Here is a 14,911-nt window from a genome sequence, read left to right on the forward strand (position 1 = left end):
ACATCCTTTCTATCTGTCTCTGCTCTGGATTGCTTTCAGCACCTTATCTTGGGCCTTACTTATTATTTCATATCCTGAAGATTGCAGCAGCCTTCTCCCTGGTTACCTGCCTCCACTAGCTTCTGCCCCCATTGATTACACACACTGAAGCCACCATGCAGACAGACCTGGCCACTCACTCACAGATTGAAACCTTCCAGTAGTCATTGACCACCTCGGGCAGTCCAGGCTCTTACATGACATTTGAGCTGCCCCAGCCATACCTCTAGACTCATCACTTCTTGTCTTACCTCAGTGCCTACCCATCCATCCCCCCATCTACCCCCTTACTCATCCATACCCCCATGTATCCATCCATCCCTCCATCCATCAATCCCCCCACCCAAACCTTCATCCATCCAATCATCCATACCCTCACCCACCCATCCATCTCCCCACCCATCAATCCCCTACCCATCCATCCATCCCTCATCCATCCATCCGTCCGTTCATCCGTTCACCCATCCATCCCTCTATCTTCCCATCCCCCATCCATTCATCCCCCATCCATCCATTCCCCACTCATCTATCCTCCCACTCATCCCCCCTCAATCCCCTCATCTTCTCAACCATCCAACCTTCCCATCCCCCATCCATTCACACACACAGCCTCCCCGCCGGCCAATCTACCCAACTCTCCAATAGCAGGTCTTTATGTATCTCCATGACTTGGGGTATAAAAACATCACTGTTCATCTGGACAAACAATTCTGGAGATCCTATATGTGAAATTAAAGACAACAAAACAAAACAATAAAGGATTCTCTCTCCCTTTCTTAATGCTTCCTATTTTGTGGCCTCTTGAGTTAATTTTTCCTAATGATACCTCTTACTTGCTCTCTCTCTCTCTCTAACAGTTTGCATTTTGCTTGGGGTAAAAATACAGTCTTTTGCACTGGAGACCAATATGAAATCTGCTTTTTCAGTGCTCTTATGAAATGTCTGTGTGATGGCCTCCGCTTGGTAAATTGGACCGTCTCTCAAAGTGCTCATAGAAATATTTGTACAAACACACAGAGGTAGAATCATTTCATTCCGGAGTGTGGGTTTCCTTGATCTTGGTGAAGTTAAAGAAAGAAATAAAGAAACAAATCATGAATGTTGAAGAAGAGGTCACAAAGAAAGGCCTTATTTTATTTTAAGCTTATTTATTATTTATTTATTTTAATGATGGAAACCCCCATCCAAGGAGCCCTAATGAGAACTCACAGCATCAGGAGCGCTCCCAGCATTCCGCCCTCAGCCTCGCGCGTCCCGAGGCTTACTGGCATGCATATGCCTCATTACGGACACATGCCCTGTCATGTGTTATTCCTCACTTAGTGACAATTTGTCACTGTCACCCTTGACATGTCACTCCTCGGCAGACGGATTTGACTCCAGTGCCAAGTCTGACACTCGGATGAGAGGCAGTAGTAATCTGAATTGAAATAACGGGTCGAGAGTGGCTAATTTCACTCTGACATAATTCTAATGCCACGTAAAGAGAGAGAAGTGCTGTATTTAAAGGGGAGGGTTTTTTTTTAAAGCTTTTTGCCCCCTCTTCTCTCTTGCTCTGAGTCTGAGTATTCCATTATTCTTTAGGATAATGCTTTTATTTTTGAAGGATTAAGTCTTGCGTTTTAATAACATGCATTTTCAATTAAGTGCACTAAGATCCATGGATATAACTATTACTTAAACTATAAGTAATGGTTGCATGTAAAAATTAGGAAACATTGTGCTTTAGATAAATTACATTCAAATTAGTTCTTATTATAAATGAGATAGAAAATGGATTTTTTAGCTGTGGCTGGCCAAAGAGCCAACATTTGTATCTACTTCATTTGTTTAAATATATTTCAAGCCAGATTGAAATCCATACGGCCTGACATTAATTGAGCACTGCCACATCAGCGTACTCAAGTTTTATAAACCACTGAGGAGTGAGGTTTTACTGGCTTGAATTAGAAATATTCCAGCCCTCTTACACTAAAATAGTATTGTTTATGTAGTGCTTCTTTAAGCCATCATTAAATGGTATAAAACTTAATAAAATGCACTTAAACAGAACATATGCAGGGTATGGCTGGGTTTTCAAGGAACCGTATTTTTTTTTCCCCTAAAGAGATGATTATATTTTCTTTCCTGTGGGAAGAGATTCTTTTGTACAATTATTTAAAAACACTGCTTTTCTTTTGCAGAGAGATGAGAACGAGATGCAAGGTTAGTGGGAATTTTTTCCTCCTTCCCACCCTGCCTGCATTTCTTGGGAATGGGAGGACACGAAGGGAGAGCAATTTCCATATTTGTCCTAGGAGAGACGATCATAGCAGGCAAACAAGGAGACAATGCCCTGCAAGGGAGTTCCTCTGTACTTGGTTCTGTTTTTATGAAGCCAAAATCCAATTTGCTAGTTTTCAGTAAGAATCCTAAACAGCCATGTGGATCAGAATTCTTGGGTTGTGACCAACGTGTTCTTTCTCATGAGAGAGGCAGAGTCATCATCAGAGAGTTGCTTCGTGATCATGGATCCAAGCAAGGGACCAACAGGAATTCAACGTCCAGTAGCATCAGAGCCCCAGAGCCCTAAAGCATGCACCTGTGCAAAATGCACTTATTTGTGCATCAAATATCTAGTGAGCACCTGTGCGTGTGGAGAGCTGGGGACACTGCAGGCAATGGCTGAGAACTGAGTAGGATTGGTGTTGTTTGGGGTGGGGTTGATGAAGGAGGGCTGGGCATTAAGGGAACCCAGTCAGAGTGGGAGGGAAAGATGACACTTCCAGGAAGCCACATCTAGGTGGAGACCTGAAGCACAGGTAAGGAGAACACAGATGTATGAAAGGAATGAGCTGAAATAGTAGGAAGGTAGACTTGGTGCTCAGCTCCACAGGGCAGGTGGGGAACTGGATGAGGTACCATTCAGGTGAAGCTCCTCCAAATCTGCTGACCTTACAGGCTGTAGGATGGCTTTGCCGATGGAGCTGACCACTGGCAGGCCTCCGCTTGACCATATGTCAATGGGCCGGAGCCACACTTCTAAAACATGCAGGCTCTGATATCAACTGTATATGATTGTCCCCATTTTATGTGGTGTGTCGGGTTCATAATAAAAAAGCAATGTGTCTGGAAGAAGTTGGAGACACCTGCAAGGAAAAAGACCATTCAAGAGCCGAGGGTCTCTCTCTGGTCTGCTGGTGCCATTTCCCTCGTTGTTCATTCCTTTGAGCTCAGCTTTATTAACTATTTTTTATTAATTACTCATTTGTTCAACACATAGAGAGTGCTAGTGCTGTGCTAGGTGCTGGATAAAGGATTGATACTCAGTCACTAACTGAGCCTCCCTGGAGTTTAGGATTAGTGGGGATGTGTGATGGTGTCATAATAAGAAATACAGGTGTGGTGGGCACAAAATTCTAGAGGAACTGACCTGAAACTGAAGCCTCAGTACACTCAGGGGTCACCAGACAGGGTGGGACGGGAGCTTGGCAGGTGGAGAGGAGAGCATCTACCAGGTTCTGGAGAGGAAAGGGACTCCGATGATCTTGGAGCCAGAAGACGGCCTCCCAGCCTGAGCACTAACACATAACTGTTTGATCCTGAGTGAGTCAGCTGACACTAGAGCCTCAGTTTCCTTATGTAGAGTGATGACAGTAATAATGGTGAGAGCTGAATAGGATGGCACATGTGACAAAGAACCTGGTATACGGCAGGACTCAGTGATAGTTGAGTCTGAATCTAACACTAAATCTTCTATGTATTTAAAATATGACATCCAGTCAAATGGTGGAGCCGTATGTGCTGGTTGCCAGCATCAACCATTATAGCAAGTTGCTGTACATGCTATGTGCCGCTATCCCCATTGCACAGGTGAAGAAACTAAGGCTCAGGAGGGGAAGCACCTTGCTTGGGGGCACACTCAGCTGACAAGGAGGGCAGCGAGGATCTCACCCTCATGTCTCTGGCTCCGTGGTCCTCTGCTCTTGCTGGCTGCACTCTCAAGGAGCTGACAGTCTAGCCCAGTGATGCTTGCTCAGGAGCCACTCTGCCCTTGGGGGACATGTGGCAATGGATGGGGACATTTTGGTTGTCATAATGCCTGGGAAGCACACTCACAACAAATAAACAAGCAGCCCAAAATGTCAGTAGAGCCATGGTGGAGAAATCCTGTTCCTGCGAGAGAGACACCCCAACAAACGAGGTCAGGTCTCTGCAGTGGACATGGTGTCAGTGTGGGCTGTTGTGGGGACAGAGCGAAGGAGACCTAGACCCTGGTCTGAGACTGCACTGGGGGAGCAGAGGGCTCAGTGGGGAAGCTTTCCTTAGGGGTGAGTCTGCAGTGAGACCTGCAGGCTGGGGAGAAAAGAGCAGAAGGACACAAGAGAGGGTGTGGTCAAGCCAAGGCCAAGAGTGTGAAAAGGGGAAGGGACAGCTCAGCATTTCCTGAGATCGAGTGTGAGGAGGTTTGGGGGTGGGGGCTAAGACTGGATGTGCAGACTGAGGCCTCTATCATGCTCAGAGGAACTTAAGTTTTAGGCCAAGGGCAATAGGGAGCCATTGAAGGACTGTGAGCAGGGAAGGCCGCCATCAGATCTGTGTTTAGCTAGCCTGAGAGGTCTTAGGAATTGTTGCATTGCGCTCCTGATGAAACAAAGATGTTCTGCAGAAGTAGCCCTTATCCCCGCCCTGCTGGGAGGGGCTCATTTCTTTGCATCTCCCCATGGGCATCCCTGGGGATCCTTTTTTGACTTGGTCCCACTCTTACCACGGACCCACTTTCCAGCCAGCCAGAGGACTGTTTGAAGACTCTGGTCCTGTGAGCCTCGCCCTCCAGGGTCACCATCAAAGCCCCGAGTGACTTGGAAGGGACAGGTGGCATCTTGAGGATGGAAATTGATTCTTGGCCACCGAGGGGCCTGGTGTCCACTGCTCAGATGGTGGCCACACTGGCCTTTTCCAGGGAGGGAGAGCAATTACATCATACCAATTTAGCCCTCTTTCCAAGAGCTGGCCTGAGAGTTGCTTTGCTACTCTGTTTTTTTAAGCCTGGGGTTAATTGGGGACTGCTGTATATTTAATGGAGAGCTTCTGAGACAAAGCTGTGTGGGTTTTCTGTCGTTCAATAGTCCATTAGGCAGGGACTTGAGAGTCAAAATGGTCAGATGAATCTCTGGAGAGCGAACTCATTAATGGGACAGTAAGTTCCAATTAGTGGCATGGCCCAAAAGGACCAAGGTGCAAAAAACATGGTTCTCAGCCCCTCTCCCAAAGGGGCTCCATTATCCAGCTGCCTGCTCCCTGCTGCGCAAACACGGTCACAAACAACACGAATACTTGCTCTGAAAATCCATCTTCGTCACCCACGTTGTCAACCAGAAAGGCAAAAAACCCTTCCAACCATTTAGAGAAAATCAAAAAGGCCACTGGCTTTCATGAGGCAATTTCTTCTCTCAACAAGGAGAGAAAAAGCCAGTTGGGTGTGCCCAGCATGCAAGGTCTTTTTGTGTGGTGCGTGAAGCTGTGGGATCCCAGTTGTGGAATAAGCCACAGCATCCAAGCATTTTGCAGGTGGGCTCTTTGTTCTGCGCCAGCACCTGAAGGAAGGCCCTCGCCAGCTGCACCCGGGGAAGGCTGACTCCTCCCACCATCTATGGCAGAGGAGGCACGGGGGTGCTCGCCTTGGCCGGGAAAGGGGATGTTTCTCCTGAGGGAGGTAGAGCATGGGCTTTGACCTTTGAGTGAGCCACAGATAAGCCAGTTAGCCATTCCGAGTCTCCATATGCCCATCTTCAGGGTAGGAACACTGATGCTTATAGTGGCTGGTGCCTAATACACACAGGTGCATTCATGTCAGTACACACACACACACACACACACACATGCACACAAACACCCCAAGAGCACACTGCGGCAAAAGTAATGGAAAGCTGACACTTCTAGTACACTTTCCCATCCGTTCCGTTGTCCCAACAGACCATGCTGTAGGCAGGGTGAGTTATTCCCATTTCAGAGGTGAACGGAGAGAGTGAGGTTCACTCAAGACTTGACCCTGCAGCCTCGATCCTCACATCATGAGGCCAAAATGATGGTTTTGCCAGGTTCTGAAGCTCCCCCCGCACTGATTCTGGTGTTCAGTGCAGGCTACGCTGCAGGAAGCTTGTGTTCTGGAAGGCTGAGTCCTGAGAGGAAAGTGCAACCCAAAGAGGTGAGAACTGATCAGCAAGGTTGGCTGAGCGAGGCAGAGCTAGGACAGAGGCCTTGGGGCCCGGCCGGCCAGCTATGGGCCCTGGACCCGCCTGGACTGCCATGGGTCCTCTCCCAGCACCATAGGGGTAGTAGGACCTGCCCCGCTGAGTTGCGTCAGGTCTGGACAAGCTCATGCCCTTAACTTAAGGTAACTTAAGAAGCAGCCTGGAAATGGTGGCTCTTCTTCCTTCTTTGTTGATTTGGGAAGAGTGGCTCGAGGGGCTGGAAAATGGGAGCCCCTCCTCCGAGGGAGGCCCCACATCCACACCACGCTGCCCTCCCCAGCTGTCTTCTCCTTCATCACCCTGGTTATTACCTTCAGGGCAGATTGCAAGCTGTTCTCTCCTTGTCCATTTGTTTACTATGTACTTTGGCTTCTCCACATGGGGCCATCGCCTCTGCGAGGGCAGGGCGGGCTGTGCTCGCTTCTCTGCAGTGTCCCCAAGACTCAACATCAGCATTTGGTGTGGTCAGTGTTCAGTGATGAGCCAGCATCTTCCCCGACCAAGCATCTCTGCTTTCTTTCCATGAAACAGTGGCTACTCCCTCAGCGCCGGTGCCTGCTGCCGCCCTGAGGACCTCCTCCCACCTCCTCCACACCAGTAGGGCCCACCAGTAGGGCTGGACTGCTGAGCTGGAAGCCTTGGGTGCTAGTCTTGGCTTGACTGAGTGGCATCCTCTGTAAACCTCTTTCTTCCTGTTTTTTTGATCAAGGAGGCTGGACTTTCTGATCTCCAATGGCCTCCTCCTCGCCCTGACCATCTGTTCCACTAGAGAACAATTGGGTTTAGGTTAAACCGGGCAATGTGTTAAAATCCATTTTCTCACACTCAAAGGGCAGGGGTCTCCCGGCTGCAAATGTGACAAATTCTGCGGGAAGATACAGGGGGCTGCGTGCCCACCAGAACAAATGCCTGTTTCAGCAGGCGCATGTGCCCCACACATTAGTTGCTACCATCGCGCCGTCTCTTCCCATATTTTAACTTGCCCGGCGCTCTGTCGCATGGCCACGATAATGGACACTGAATATTACCATGACATTTTGAAATTATGTTTAGTGATGCAGCAGAAAAAGAAAATTAATTTTATTCATTGACAAGCTTGTCAATTTACTCATATTGACTTCTTGGTGCCTGTCCCACAGATGGCAAAGTTCATATACTATAAAATACATCATTATTAATATTGTCTCGAGCCATTGTAAGTCGTCGGGAGCTGAGAGATAGGGGGCTGTTTCTTCAAATCAGATAAGTATTAAGGAATATAAGATCTTGTGTGTTTCTGTTTCTGTTTTATATTAAAAACACCAAAGGCATCTTGAGTAAGCCAACTTTGACCCCCTCTCATTCCCCCCACATCCAATCCGTTGCCAAGTCCTGTCAACCCTACTCCATGTTTCTTAATTCCCTTCTTTCCGTCATTGCTGCTGTGTCCTGGTTTAGGCTGTCATTACTTTGTGCCTGGCCTATCACAGCAGCTCTTCAGGAGGACCTCCTGTTTCCATGTTCTTCCCTCCTCATCCTTCTCCTGCATTCACAGCAGTGGTGGCACCAGGCCTCCACTCTAAAGCCTTCTGTGGCTCCCTCATGCCTTCAGACTAGAGTCCAATAGTCAAGGGCCACCCTGGTCTGTTCTTACCTACCCCTCCCATCTCTTTATGAACTTTGGGTCCTTCCAGAGGTCTGTTTCTGCAGGTGAATCTTGTGCAGGAATTGGTCAGAGATTCATGAGCCCACTCCCTTGTAGGTCCTGATTCTGGAGGGACCTGGGAGCCTGAACCAGTGTGAGCTGATGTGTGGACCCATTGACCTACTGGTCTGCTCAAATGCCGTTCCCTTGGCTCTCCCTATGTCATCATTCAGCCCCTCACCCCATCTCCAAGCGAAGCTGGACTGCCCCCTCCACTGCAAGGGTGTGCTCTAACTCAGCTAAAAAATCCTTTTTCTTTCCCCGACTCCCACAGCCTTTCAAAGTCTTGAATGAGACTTCTCATTGTTGTCAGGATGCCCCTCACTCCATTAACTGAAACAGAAGGAAGTCCTCCATCTTTCCTTTTTGTTGTTTCTTCTGGCTTTTACCTCTGGCTGAATGGCTAGGACATTGGTGGTGTTTCTGTCAATAACAATTTATATTTTTAAAGTGCTTTAGAGTATTTTCCTTTCTTTTTTTTTTTTAAGATTTATTTATTCATTTGAGGGACTCCTGGGTGGCTCAGTGGTTGAGCGTCTGCCTTCAGCTCAAGGCATGATCCAGAGTCCTGGGATCAACTCCCACATCAGGCTCCCCCAGGGAACCTGTTTCTTCTCTCTCTATGTCTCTGCCTCTCTCTGTGTGTCTCTCGTGAATAAATAAATAAAATATTTAAAAAAGTTATTCATTTGAGAGAAAGAGAGAGAGAGAATGAGCAAACACACAAGTGGGGGGGAAGGGCAGAGAGAGAATCTTAAGCAGACTCCCCGATGAGCACGATCCCATGACCCTTGAGATCATGACCTGAGCAGAAACCAAGAGTCGGATGCCTCAACCAACTAAGCCATCCAGGCACCCCACTTTTGAATATTTTCAAAATAGATTTGTCTTCATTTAGCTAAGATGGAGCACCTACTGTGTACTACCTATGCTATGCCATGGAGTTACAACACTGAAAAGCCACTGTCTACTAGGGGGAGCAGATGGGTCATCAGATATTCATGATAAATTATAGGCATTTGATGAATGCCTGTCTGGGAGTCCCATATCCACCATTATAGCCTCAGTGTTTAGTACAGTGCCTGACACAGAGCAGGTGCTATAATTAAAATACTATGCAATATGTCCAAATTAAAGACAAGTGGATGTGTAAGGAATGTCTTGAGAGGGTGATGGGCTGCTTTGTCTCATGAGGAACGAGAGGATAGGGAAGAGTGGGTGTAGGGTCAGTAAGATTTCACAGTCTGTTTAATCACCCTACAAGACAGGCAGGTATCACAAGTCCAATGCATTGAGTTCTCGGAGTGTCTATTGGAGTGACAGTGGGTTACCAGGAAAGTGGCACCAATAGAATGAGCACCAGGGCATGGTGACTCTTCAGTGAGGCTGCTTCATGAGGTCTTAGCCTGTGTGCCTGGGAGGGCTCAGCTGAGCAGCTCTGGACTCCAATCCCTTGAGCTCTATCCTGGCAGCAGTAGACTTTTGGGGGTTTCTGCAGCATCGAATTGGCTTTTCCAGCTGTCTCTTCTGGCCTGGTGACTTTTTAAAAAATATTTTATTTATTTATTTGAGAGAGAGAGAAAACATGAGCAGAGGTGCAGGGCAGAGGGAGAGGGAGAAATAGACTCTCCACTGAGCAGGGAGCCTGATGCAGGGCTTGATCCCAGGACCCTGGGATCATGACCTGAGCAGTTGGCAGATGCTTAACCAACTGAGCCACCCAGGGACTCTGGCCTAGTGGTTCTTGAAGGAAGCTCTGGTCCTAAGCAGGAATTCAGGGTTCCCAACAAAATCTTGGCTTCATTGTAGAACTCCACCACGACCTATTGATTATCCTAAGAGAGACCTGTGAGCTGGGTGTCTGGCTTAGACAAGATTGATTTTGTGTTTCTGGCGTCCCCTCATCTCACTTTCTCAGGCTGCCCTTGAGTTTCCACTAGTGGACTTGAATTCTTCCATGGAAGTACCTTAGGCATGGCCGTGCTTCAGGACTTTCTCTGCAGCCACCTCAGTCTTCCTATGGGAGAGGAGGCTCCTCAGGGACAGAAAGGAGTCAGAGCTGACGGAGCAGAGCCCCTTGGGCTTCTGTCCTATAATGGGGAGATTACATGCAGCATCAGCCTGGGACCGAGGCCCAGGGGAGCCCTGAGATCCTTGCCTTCAATGAAACATCTGCCCCTTTTCTCCCCTACCCTCCCAGCTCTGGGCTCAGAGTCCTGGTGGGCTCCACCTTCCACCCCACACCCACAGAGGACGCCAGAGTACACTTTCATATGTGAAGCTTCTGCCCATTCTGATCAAAATGGCACCAGGAAAGTTTCCAAATGCACTCCTGTAATTTTGAATGGATTCCAGCAAAATTCAGACCCTGGTTTGCTAATAGTGATGCAAAATGTCATAAAAGAAGGAAGTTAAAAAAAAAAGAAAGAAAAGGAGAAAGTAGCTCTGCCTATCCTGTTATGGATAAGGAAGACAGTTCACAAAAGCCCAAGTGGCCAAGAAAGAGCTTCCCCCCCACCCCCTGCACCCCGCGCTGGGTCTTTGTCCATGGTACTGACCCATCACCAGCCTCAGGTTCCATTACTTCTCTCTCATTGCTGGTGACTCCTGACCCAACTTTCCAGAAATTTCTAGCCTGGTGGAAAGGCAGTGGGGCAGGGTGTAAAGATAGAGAGACAACTGGGTGGAGGCTGTTGGAGTAGCCTAGCCATAAAGAAATGTAAGGCAGAGAAAATAGCCTCTTGTATGATTGCAGTTGCCATGACAGTTCTCTCTCTCTCTCTCTCTCTCTCAGGATTGAGGGGAAATGTGTTGTCCTGGATCACTCACATGCTATACATAGTAGATTGGAGTGTTCATCTTGATCTTGAGGAGGCCCTCATGCTCCAGCCATGCTGATTCAAACTTCAAGGCCCAGCCTGAATCTCCCCAGAAACCTCTCCCTGCATCCAGGAAGAGCTGATCATTCTGTCCTATGCTTCCTGAAACTTTTACTTAAATTGCTCATCACTTTCTATTATGACAATGTGCCTGGCAGGGGCCTGGCTGTTATTTTTCTCTGTGCCCCAAGCATAAGCACTGGGCCCTGAACAGACCAAAGGCTCAGAAGATGTGTGCTGGGTGGATAAGCCCCTCCCCAGAACTGTGCACCTGTCCAGGCCCTGGGGTCATCCTCTTCCTATCTCTTCTGCCACCTGCATTGAAGAGAACAGCCCACACAGACCCGCCAGCAGTCACCACACTGTGTGACCACCTTGCTCCATTTATCTGCCTTGTGGACTCCCTTTTGCCTGACCAAACTGAAAACTCAAGGTGCATGGAGGGGCCAGAAGTTTTCCCAAGACCCCATGGCCCTGCCATGATACAACTGGACTCAAGTCGTCCCAATTAGGCCAGTGGTTTCTTTTCTTTCTTTTTTTCTTTTGGTGGGGAGTCCTAAGCAGCCACTGTTGTCTGGACCTTGGATGTAGAAGTAGAAGATGCCAATTCCACTTTGCTGGTTGGAGAGGACTCACTGCCCATTTCTGCCTCTGCCATAGTCTAGCTTCTTGATACTTCCACACTGAGCTTCCCCTCTCCTGTGACCTCCTCCAAAATCTTTACTGCACATTTGTTGTGTGTCAGGCACTCACAACAGCTGGGTGAAGTACACATACTGTCCCCACTTTACAGATCTCAGTGCAGTTAGGTTAAGTGACTTGCTCCAGGTCAGAGCCAATAAATGTTGCAGAATGGATTCAAGCCCGGACCAGGCTGCCTCCTGTGACGCTGCCTTCTCTTTGGCCTGAAATCCCTCATTACTGATGTCTGGGGAACATCTGGTCAGGTATCCAGAGCAACAAATCTGCGGGAAGGAACCCACCCTGTGATTTATTTTCTCTGAGGTTCCCAGGATATTTTTTTTCCTCCTTTCAAAATCCAACGCTGCCATATTCCCACCTGAGGTCATTAGCCTCAGCATAGGTTAAAAACAAAGTGTTTGTGTCCATCCGTCTAATTGCACAGAAACCATCAGACCTTCATTACCATCAGCCTAATTATTTTGAAATCCAGCATATTATCCTGTTGAACAATTAGGTAGATGATAAGCGTTTGCTCCACCTGCCCAGGGAGAGGAGGCAAACCTGGCATGAGGGAGGTGGAGGGGAGAGGGCCGTGGGGACGCTTCGGGAGGAAGTGAATCGTCTACACTTGCAGGCCTGAGACGGGGAAGGAGCGGACGCCCACCCACCTGCTTCTGATTATTTTCCATTCCCAACTTGCAAAGCCACTAACAAGAGATTCACCTTAATGAGCAGGGAGGATGGGACTCAACTGGTCGGAGGGGACATCGTTACGGAGCTGGTCCTAATTGTCCCCACACAGCTTTTGGGGCATAAATAAAATGCTTACCTGGGTGCCGTGAAGCAAGCAGGTCTGCTCAAAGGCTTTCTAGGGGTTTTAAACCTAAGCACAAGGCTTTCTGCACATGCACCCCCTGGCCCCCCTGTCTCTTCATGCTGGCGGGTTCCTTCTCCAGCACTAAAGGTGACTCAGGGGACAGTCCTGTGCACGGGGGGCTGGGGGGGCTTTGTCCACATGGTGGCCTGAAATGCACCATGGAATTGGGCAATTAGAGTTGAAGAGAGCCTGTGGTCCATTCATCCAGTCCCCTCATTTCATAACTAAGGGGGCTCCTCCACAGAGGTGAAGTCGTTGGTCTGGAGTCTGGGCAGGGCGATGGGTGAGCGGTGACAGGAAGAGATGCCATTTGCGTGCACTCGCGGTGCCTCTGACCTTGCTTCAAGTGCTTTATGTGGATCTGAGCCACATAACGCCCCTATGTGCCACTTACTCTTAGTCTCTCCATTTTACAGATGAGGAAACTGAGGCATAGAGGGTTTAAGCACATACTTAAGTTCCTACATAACTATTAAGTGGCACAGCCAAGATTTGAACCCATGACTAGTGGCCCCAATTCTTATGCAGCACCCTTGTGGCCTGCCCAGTCCTACCCAAGCACCACGCAGCTAGCCATGGAGTTCTGGCCACTATGCAGATGGCCCGCAGGACTGTCCCTTGGGTCACTTTTTTTTTTTTTTAAGATTTATTTACTTATTTAAGAGAGAGAGAGAGAAGTGTGGGGGAGAGGCAGGGGGAGAGAGGATCTCAAGCAGACTCCCCACTGAGCATGGAGGCCAACTCATGGCCTGGGTCCCACAAGCCTGAGATCATGACCTGAGTCGAAACCAAGAGTCAGATGCTCAGCCGACTGAGCCCCCCAGGTGCCCCCTCTTGGGTCACTTCTAACATCTCAGCCAAAAGAAGCCACTCACTGTGCCTTCCGCTTGCAGCTCTCCGTTTGTTGGGAGAAAAGCACTCAGATGTTTGTAATCCAGAGGGACCAATAGGCAGAAGACGCACTGGGCCGGGGGGCTCTGGGCCCTGCCGTGCTTGGTGGCTGGGGGCCCAGGAGGGGGCGATGTCTGCTTGGAGGCAAGGCTCACAGCTAACGAGGGCCTGTAGGGATGAGAATGCAGCGCTCCTAACTCACCCCTGCAGCCCGTTTCATCCTTCCCAGCAAATCCTTCCTCCTCATGAGGCCAGAACTCCCTCCTGACCACCTGTGACTTGGCCCAGTGGGGCTGCAGGAGGATGGGGACTGATGGGGACCGAGAGAGGATGAGCCGCTGTGTCACCAGGACAGCTCAGAAGTGGGGGGAGAGAGCGTGTGGTTTGGTGTGAGGGGGTGGGGACTTCCAGGTCAGGGTGTCACTCCCAGGATTCCAGTGTGCCTGCAGCAAGGGGAAGGCTGTCACCCACTGGGTGGGACCGAAGCCCAAATAGGTACCTTCCATGGAGCAGGTTTCTCCATCCTTCCATCTTTCTGGGAGGCAGGTCCACTGACTCAACCTCACCCAGGGCTGCAACAGGCCTTTAGGATGGAGCAGTTTCCAGCGACCTCCCCTCCCCCCCGCCCCCCAACGCCATCCCCCAGGTCCTAGTACCATGGCAGACAGCAGCCTCCTGAAGGCTGGCTCTTAAAAGACACAGAAAGTGTCCTGCAAAGACCAGGACCTCCCACATTCCAGTTTATGTTTTCCATGGGGATTTGTTTGGAGCAGATCTAACAAGAGGAGGAGTCACAAGATGACCCTTAATTTTTCTGAGCAAGGCGTGCAAGGAAGGGCACCAAACCACAAGCAAGGTGGACTCTCTCCAAGGCTAATTACCAGCTAATTATAGGGCGCTAGGCCGGCAGCCTCCCAGGCCTCCGCTCCCCTAACCAGGGCTCAGCCAGAGGGAGTCCCTGCGCTGTCCCTCCATGGCCCTTTGTTAAATCCGTGCCCAGAAAATCACAAACAAAGCACCAGGTTCCCACCACCCTGGGTCGCTGGGGGCCTAGGATCAGTCTGCGCCGGGTTCGTGCCCCACTCTGCCTCCGACCACCCATGAGCCTTGGGCGACCCCTTTCCTGTGAGCCTCCATTTCTCATCTGAAACATGGAGACGACATTCCCTGCTGCATCACCTGTGGCTGCTGTAACAGAGCACCTCGGGCTGCGTGATTGAGACCAAGGCCCCTGTTGTGTTGCAGCTCCGCAGGCTGGGAGTCTGAGGTCAGAGTATGTGCTCCCTGGGAAGGCGCTCAGGAAGGGCATGCTCCAGGCCTCTCTCCCAGCTTCCGGTGGTTCCTTGGCTTGTGACAACATACCCCCCCTCTTCCCCTTGGGTTCTCTGTGTGCGTATCTGTCTCTGAGGGTGAGATTTCCCTCTTCATCAACACACCCATCATATTGGATCAGGGCACACGCTGCTCCAACACACCCTCATCCCAACTTAACTAATTCTGTCTGTGGTGGGGACACAACTCAACCCCTGGTGTCTACTTTCCAGGGGTTCTATGGCTACTCAGGTATTGGAATTCAGATCATTTCATTCAAGAGCTATTCAAATGTGCACTGTTGACTTGAATT

Source organism: Canis lupus, chromosome 8 (assembly GCF_011100685.1).
Source record: "Canis lupus familiaris isolate Mischka breed German Shepherd chromosome 8, alternate assembly UU_Cfam_GSD_1.0, whole genome shotgun sequence".
Taxonomy (NCBI): Eukaryota; Metazoa; Chordata; class Mammalia; order Carnivora; family Canidae; genus Canis; species Canis lupus.